The sequence below is a fragment of the Sus scrofa genome, chromosome 2, assembly GCF_000003025.6.
Source record: "Sus scrofa isolate TJ Tabasco breed Duroc chromosome 2, Sscrofa11.1, whole genome shotgun sequence".
Lineage (NCBI taxonomy): Eukaryota > Metazoa > Chordata > Mammalia > Artiodactyla > Suidae > Sus > Sus scrofa.
In genome coordinates this window covers 109,035,039-109,044,101 of record NC_010444.4, presented here as the reverse complement: position 1 = coordinate 109,044,101, position 9,063 = coordinate 109,035,039, and the positions used below count along the sequence as shown (strand labels likewise).

General features: G+C 35.1%; 1 protein-coding gene across 1 annotated transcript in view; it reads left to right on the top strand.

Annotated features, from left to right (window-relative positions):
• The window catches only part of LOC102165335, a 77,852-nt gene continuing 72,502 nt past the window's right edge, over positions 3,714-9,063 (top strand). The window contains exon 1 of the mRNA XM_021084589.1: positions 3,714-6,744. The gene's annotated coding sequence lies outside the window, so the exon portion shown is untranslated. The remainder of the gene's footprint in view (positions 6,745-9,063) is intronic.

The window sequence follows — 9,063 nt, the reverse complement described above, 5'->3', positions numbered from 1 at the left end:
AACCCACAGCAAATATAATACTCAATGGAGAAAAGCTGAAAGACTTCCCACTAAAATCTGGAATAAAACAAGGGTACCTACTCTCACCACTGTTATTCAACATAGTATTGGAAGTTCTAGCCACAGCAATCAGACAAACAAAAGAAATAAAAGGCATCCAAATTGGAAGAGAAGAGGTAAAATTAACACTGTATGGAGATGACATGATACTATATATAGAAAACCCTAAGGACTCAACCCAAAAACTACTTGAACTCATCAATGAATTCAGCAAAGTAGCAAGATATAAGATTAACATTCAGAAATCAGTTGCATTTCTGTATACTAACAATGAAATAATAGAAAAAGAATATAAAAATACAATACCTTTTATAATTGCACCAAAAAAAATCATATACCCGGGAATAAACCTGACCAAGGAGGTGAAAGACTTATATGCTGAGAACTATAAAACATTAATCAAAGAAATCAAAGAAGATGTAAAGAAAGGGAAAGATATTCCATGTTCATGGATTGGAAAAATCAATATTGTAAAAATGGCCATACTACCCAAAGCAATCTACAGATTCAATGCAATCCCTATTAAATTACCCATGACATTTTTCACAGAACTAGAACAAATAATCCAAAAATTTATATGGAAACAAAAAAGACCCAGAATTGCCAAAGCAATCCTGAAGAACAAAAACCAACCAGGAGTCATAACTCTCTCAGACTTCAAGGCAATACTGCAAAATCAAAACAGATATACAGACCGATGGAACAAAATAGAGAACCCAGAAATAAACTCAGACACCTACAGTCAATTAATCCTCGACAAAGGAAGCAAGAATATAAACTGGGAAAAAAGACAGTCTTTTCAGCAAGTCGTGCTGGGAACTTAGACAGCTTCATGTAAGTCAATGAAACTGGAACACACCTTCACACCATGCACAAAAATAAACTCAAAATCGCTTAAAGACTTAAATGTAAGGCAAAACATCATCAAACTCCTGGAAGAGAACATAGGCAAAACATTCTCTGACATCAACCTTACAAATGTTATCTCAGGTCAGTCTCCCAAAGCATCAGAAATACAAGCATGGAGTTCCTGTGGTGGTGCAGTGGTTAACGAATCCAACTAGGAACCATGAGGCTGTGGGTTCAATCCCTGGCCTTGCTCAGTGGGTTAAGGATCTGGTGTTGCCGTGAGCTGTGGTGTAGGTTGCAGATGCGGTTCGGATCCCGAGTTGCTGTGGCTCTGGCGGAGGCCGGTGACCACAGCTCCAATTAAACCCCTAGCCTTATACAACTCAACAGCAAAAAAGCCAATAACCCAATGGAAAAATGGGCAAAAGACCTGAATAGACATTTCTCCAAAGAAGATATACTGATGGCCAACAAGCACATGCAAAAAGGTTCAACATCACTGATGATTAGAAAAATGCAAACCAAAACTACTATGAGGTACCACCTCACACAAGTCAGAATGGCCATCATTAATAAATTCACAAATAACAAATGCTGGAGAGGGTGTGAAGAAAAGGGAACCCTCCTGCACTGTTGGTGGGAATGTAAATTCATACAACCACTGTGGGAAACGGTATGGAGGTACCTCAGAAAACTATACATAGAACTACCATATGACCCAGCAACCCCACTCTTGGTATCCAGACAACTTTCCTTGAAAAAGACATGCACCCGCATTTCATTGCAGCACTATTCACAATAGCCAAGACATGGAAACAAGCTAATTGTCCATCAACAGATGAATGGATTAAGAAGATGTATATATACACAATGGAATACTACTCAGCCATCAAAAAGAACAAAATAATGCCATTTGCAGCAACGTGGATGGAACTAGAGACTCTCATACTAAATGAAGTAAGTCAGAAAGAGAAAGAGAAATACCGTATGGTATCACTTATTTCTGCAATCTATACAGCACCAATGAACTTTTCCACAGAGAAGAAAATCATGGACTTGGAGAACAGACTCGTGATTGCCAAGGGGGAGGGTGTGGGATAGACTGGGAATCTGGAGTTAATAGATGCAAACTATTGCCTTTGGAATGGATAAGCAATGAGATCCTGCTGTATAGCACTGGGAACTATATCTAGTAACTTATGATGGAGCGTGATAATGTGAGAAAAAGCAATGTATAAATGTATGTGCGACTGGGTCACCTTTTCTGTATAGCAGAAAATTTGACAGAACACTAAACCAGCTATAATGGGAAAAAATATATAAAAAAATACTAGATGAAACTGATCTATAAAACAAATCCATTATTTAGAATAGAATTTTCACAATGCAAATATAACTAGGAATAACAACCAGTTGTTAGGTTCTGAGTGAGTGTGTGTGTGCACATGTGTTTGTGTGCCCACGCACATGAATAATTTGGGTGTGGTGGGTGATAAGCATTTTGTGTGCTGCACTTAAAGGGGCCAGTTTTCTCTAGCAGAAGAAAATAACTAGGAAAAAGTAATCCAAAGTGCAAAAATAAGGAGTGTCTGTCTACGAATGTAAAAATCTGGGTCTTGAAGCAAAACAGAAGCACTAGCAGAGGGGTTGGAAAGGGAAGGCCAAAGAGTTTGACTTCAGTGCAGAGAGTGCTTCTCGATAAGAGAGCCACATACTTAGGAGCTTTGATACCAGAAGAGAGGCACAGAGACAGGATGTATTTTGAGGAGACAGGAATAATAATGTTGCCAAGAACCTGCATCTTGGTAAAGAATCATCAGTCAGGAGAGAAATGGAAAGGAATTGCTTGTGAAAATTAACTTAGTCCTAGAAATGATTTATCTTTTCCTACACTACACCTTGTCCTTTTTCTTCCTCAGACACTCTGGTAGGATTCAAAACAGCTTCTGAAAGGGGGAACTTAGTTTATTCTTACATACAATAGATTTTCAAATAATTCCCCTTATTTGCCCAAAGTAGAAACTGTCAAAAGGAAAGTTGTTTGAGTAATAAGATGACATGGAAAAGAATGGGTAATCAGCAGCTTGACTTCTTCTATTTGGGAAAATTTTTTCAACCATAAAATGAACATTTCGTCATGTCAGTTGAAATAACAGACAAATTTTATTTTCATTGAAGGATATCCACATATAATTGTACTGAATGGTGGAAGTAGCACTTTTTGTTTTGTTTTATTTTGTGCTTTCAGCATATGGAAGTTCCCAGGCTAGGAATCGAATCTAAACTGCAGCTGCCGGCCTACACCACAGCCACAGCAACATGGGATCCAAACTGCATCTGCAAACTATATCATAGCTCATGGCAACACTGGATCCTAAACCTACTGAGTGAGGCCAGGTATCAATCCCATGTGCTCATGGATACTAGTCAGGTTTGTTACCACTGAGCCACAACGGTAACTCCCAAAGTAGCACTTTTAGCTTATCTTTATTCCTTCAAGAATACTACATTTCTCTTATTGCTAAGCAGACAACACCATATATTGGACAATAGATATTTCTCCTTTTCACAATTCCCATTATAATGATGCTCTATAGAATAACGAGGGTGGCTGTGGAATTTTAAAACAAATCTTAAGTTTAAAAAAAAAAGTTTTAAAAACAACAAGGGGTGTGTGTTTGTAACTGAGTCACTTTGCTGTACAGCAGAATTGGCACAACATTGTACATTACAGTTAGGAAAAAAACATTTAAAAAGCCCTTTTCCTGGAGTTCTCACTGTGGCACAACGAATCAGCAGTGTCTCTGAGCACCAGGACACAGGTTCGATTCCCACCCCCAGCACAGGGGTTAAAGGATCCATCGCTGCAACAGTGTAGGTCATACCTGTGAATAGGATCTCATCCCTGACTGGGGACCTCCATATGCTGTGGGGCAGGCAAAAAACTTTAAAAAAAACTTTTTCCTAAAGAATACATTTTTCTTTCTAACTGAAAGTCTGATAAGAAACAAACTACAGCATAAAGAATGAAAAAAATATCCTGGTTTTCCATTTCTTGGCTCATGGAAACTATATCAGACCAATATTTTGTCTCATCCCTGGTGGATTAAGAGCATTCTTCTAACCACTTAACTTGTGAGGTAATTTTGTTTTTAGTAATATGGAAGTCCCACTCAGCAATAAAACTGAAAATGGTACTCATATTTTAGAAAAAGTGGACAAGTGTCCTAGTTTATTTTGCTTACTTTTTATCCTGGCCATTTTACTCTAGACTGAAATGGTACTCTGTTTGAAGCAGTGTGATGTTTGGAACACCCTCTGTAGAGTAACTTATAAATATTTATTACCTCTTTAGATAGCAGTGAGCTGAAGTTATTTCCATCAGTGGGGTTAAAAAAGATTTAAAATGCCATTTATCCATTGGCTTTGCTGCTAGGAGTTACATGTTATTTTGCTTTTTGGTTGAGTTTACTTGTGTTTGTGAAACAAGTTTAGATACTCTAGTGCTAAACAGTTTGGGAGGATTTGGAACTCCAAAGAAAAGATGCCTGAACAACGTGTGCAAATTCAAATCCCAGGGGCCCTACTGGTACTGAACATTATCTGCTCTGCATTGTCATGGTGAGGGTTTCAGTGGGAATCTAGCCTTGAGTGGGAGCCAGTGGGAACTCCGTTTGTTCTGAGAGGCACTGTTAAGATGACAGAAGAAAATATAGACATATCTGTGTGAACCTCAAAGTTTCCATGTAGAGGCATTTAATAATGATTATTTTTGAAAAATACTTATAAAAATTACTAGATTTGTCATACTGACCTTTTATTTCCCAGCCATCTTTTACATCCTCCTGAATAATAAGCATATTTTTCATTCCATTATGATGATATATTTATCACATAAATGCTTTGTTTTGTTTTACACCATGAAAAAGGCACATAATTCTCCTTCACTCTATTTACCAGTAGAAATAAATTGTAAATCTAATTTAAATTCAGATTTCTGGACTTTGTAAAAGTTATTTTTGGCCTGTTCTTTCCAATACATTTCTAGGAATTACTTATGGATCCCTATTTACAACAATTTCCTAAGAAAACAACTCTTTGGTTAGTGTATTCTCATGATACTAATATTACAGAGGACTTTTATATATAAAATACTGACAATTATTTCATTTTACCCTCAACTCTATGAATACATATTAATATCATTTTCCCCATTTTACAGCTGGCTTAGAAAGGTTAAATATCTCAAAGTTACATTGTTAATAAATAAGAGAGCCAAAGATTGAATCCAAGTATTTCACTCCAAATCCTTTCATTTTCCCATTTACTAGAGAATTATCTTAATAATTGCATTGGCAAAAGCACATCCAGTCTTTATTTCCTCTTTCGTTATTCAAATTTTGATCATTTTTCAGGTTGGGCCTTCTATTCTTGTTACTCTGTGCATTTCTGCAGGACCTTCACGACTGATATGGTTCCCAAATTTTTTATCTCCAACTGTCTATCAGACATACCTACTTGGGCTTCTCAGAGCCTCCCACATACTATATATATAAAATTAAATTATCTTTTCTCCCAAGTATGTTCCTGCTTCTGTAGCCCTGTTTCAATAGCCTTACAATTACTCATCATGGAACTTTGGGTATTGTTACCCTGAATTTGTCTACTTTATCCCTCACCCTACCCTACTCTACAGCCAATCTCCAGACACTATTTTACTTCTCTCCATACTTCAGATTTTACTCCCTATCAATTCTTCACACTACAACTAAGGAGATCTTGTTAAGAGCAATCTTTTCTAGCTTTCCCTTACTTAAACTTGTTGAAAAAATCTCCCCTTTGGACAAAGCATAGAGTCATATTTTCTTAGCATAGAAATTTATCTCTGCAGTTGCAATTCTCATCACTTCCCTTCTTCCAGCCTTATATATACCATAATTTATGTTCTTGCAAAAAGCCACAAGACAAACCTAAATTTTCATTAGGCATTAGTAAACATTCATTAAAGATCACTTGAATAATTATGATCAATGTCATACACTACTACTTTAAACAGAAATGTTTCATTTACTTAAAGATTCTAAGGAAATCAAAAAGGAAATTAAAAAATACCTTGAGATAAAGATTCTAGAAAGCTTTCATTTATTTAAATATTCTAGACTATGTAGTAATTAGTATATTTCATAGAATTTCAAAAATTCTAAATCAGGGATTATATTTTCTATCCCAGTTTTACCAATAAGTACATTGAGCCTAAGAGAATTCAGATGACTTTGCCAAGGTCAACACAGGATATGAAAATGTGACTGAAATTTAAATCTTCTTAATTAAAATCTACAACCTTCACCATACCATATACTACACTGCTTCTGCCCCTGCATGTGCCATACAAAGATAAATGAATTACTTGGAAATTCACTCCACCCATGTAAAGAGTCCAACTAGAACATTTTCATTTTCATTTTTGTTTGAGTTTCTTTTACTTCATCTGCACTGTGTTGTGTTGAGTGCCACAAGTGTGTTTCACATGTGCCCCTATCCAATCTCTAAAGCCACAAAAGTACACAGGGCAGCACTGTTCACTAAAAGTATATTTGAAAATAGACTGTTAGGAATGCTTAAGACTGATAATAATAGACTGATTAAAGGATGGTTCCTGACACTGCATAAGCTTAAGTATGCTAATCAGATTTTGGATTTAGACAACCCAGATAAATCCCAAGTAGAACAAGACAAGGTACTCAAATCTTTACTTCATATTCTTGCCTTTCAAAATATTTATTGCATTTTTATCTCTGTCTCTAGAGCTGAGGAATTTATGAAGGCTTTGCCGAGGTGAGTTGATTATATGTTCTTTTTACTTCTCTTTTCTTTTTTTGTTTTTTTGCCATTTTGAATGAAGTTTTCCCTATTTAAATTCTTGCTATCCTAAATTAGTTGCTTAGCAAAGGATGAAAGCAAAAGGAAAATTATTTGAGCATTTTGTATGAAGATAATTCAACATATTTCTTTCCAGTCACAAAAAAAAAAATCCAACAGCTGTTGGTAACCTATATGTTACCAAATAGAGAAGATGGTTACACCTTCCCCCCAAAATTCTAAATAATCAATGTGTTTAGGCCTCTTTTATTTATACACATTTGAATAGCCACCATCCATATCCTAATTTGGTTATTTGAAATAAATTGTGCATTTGGAAAGCAAGGAAAATGTAATTGAGAAGCTAAGCTGCTAAACATAATTGAAATTCATTCTGAATTCAATGAGGGCCACTTTCATTTCAAAGCATCTCTGGTTCTTGTTTTGAATTCCTATATTCTGCTTTGTTTCATCTGGAGTATTAAATTTACTAATCACAAAAAATGATTTTCTCATCTGGTTTGGATAGTAGAATTTTTCTTGATTAATTTTATACTTAATTTTTCTATTGTATAAATGTTTATATTTAATTGTTTTGAAATAAATATACCAATTACCCGAAACATTGTGATTTGATATTAAGAAAGAAGACATTAAAAATCAAAATTTTTTCTATAACAACAATAGCATCTACTCTGAGATTTAGACCAATTTCATAGGCAAACATTGTGGCTGCTATCTTTTGCATAAGAAATCCCAAATTACTTTGCAAAATAATGTATTTGAAACTTCACTGTCAGGTGTTCTTTAGGTAATATGTTCCAAGATTTTGATGGTAATGTATATTTACAGTTGAAGGTTTTTCTCTGGATCAAGAATTCAACCAGTTCTTCTTACCTTCCTCACTTACTCAGAATTTAAGTATTAGGTTTTCATCTTTTCTTCTCTCAAAATTTAAACATTAGTTTTTTTATTCTAGTGTCAGATTACCATAATGTTGACTAAGTATCCTAAAATTATTTATTTGTAAAAGTAAACTAAAAAATAGTTTTATTACTGTCATTTTATTATTATTACTTTTATTTATTCCCTCACTTGGGAGCAGTTCATTTTTTCCTTAAATGTTATGTGAACTCTAACTTTTCAAAGAAATCTGAGTAACCATAAGATGAAATCACAGTCAGGACATTCATAAAATAGTCTTGGTGTCTTCTTTTCAGGGGTAAAGTCATCCCATAACCAAGTTTTCAAATAAGTTTTTAAAATGACACATCAGAAATTTTAACTACGATGGGTGAAATTCTCAACTGTCTCGTCACCTATGAGGCCTCTTTCATCGACTGTACCTGATTATTTTTGCAAAAAGCAAAATAAAAATTCTGAATGTGATCTGACTTATGAAGATAAAAACTGACTGCACAAAATGCACTGATACTTTACTCTTATCTCATGAGAATGTCTGGACCTCAGTGAATTTGAGAGATGGGATGGAATGTTAGCACTGATTATCTGCCCAATATAAACCCAATCATAAAGTGATTAAATTAACCTGGCAGATTAATTCTAAACACAATTTCTCATTCCCTTATCATCAGCCAGACTGCAATTTACACATTTTTTTATGGCAGTGCTGAAACTATAGCTTAGTCAGTAGATCAAGCTATTTAAAAGGAAGATCAGCAAAAAAATGTCAAGCATAGAACATTCTAAAATAAATGCCTTTTTATTGTTTTCAAAAAATGCATTAGTTTAGATGAAGCCTCAGAAATGTATTTACTGAATAAGTAAAATGAGCATAGAAAATGTTGATTCTAAACTTACTGGAGAAAGTATATCCTCTAAATATTTTGGTTAAAACTTCTATGAAGACCTTATATCTTCTATACAGTAATATTCTCCCCCACCCCCTTTTTCTTAGGCCCTCATGTGCATCATATGGAAGTTCTCAGGCTAGGGGTGGAATTGCAGCTACAGCTGCTGGCCATGGCTATGGCCACAGCCACAGCAATGCAGGATACAAGCTACGCCTTCGACCTACACCACAGCTCACAGCAATGCCAGATACTTAATCTACTGAGTGAGGACAGAGGTCAAACACTCATCCTCATGGATACCAGTAGGATTCATTACTGCTGAGCAAAAATGGGAACTCCTTTTAGTCATCTTCTTATTAAATTGCTTTTTCAGAGGTAACACACGTAATTTCTAAACCCTTGATGAGGCTTAATGTTGCCTAAAGTACCTTAAATATTGCTAAAATAAAAAGTTGTCTCTTAGTAAATAGCTGATGATGAT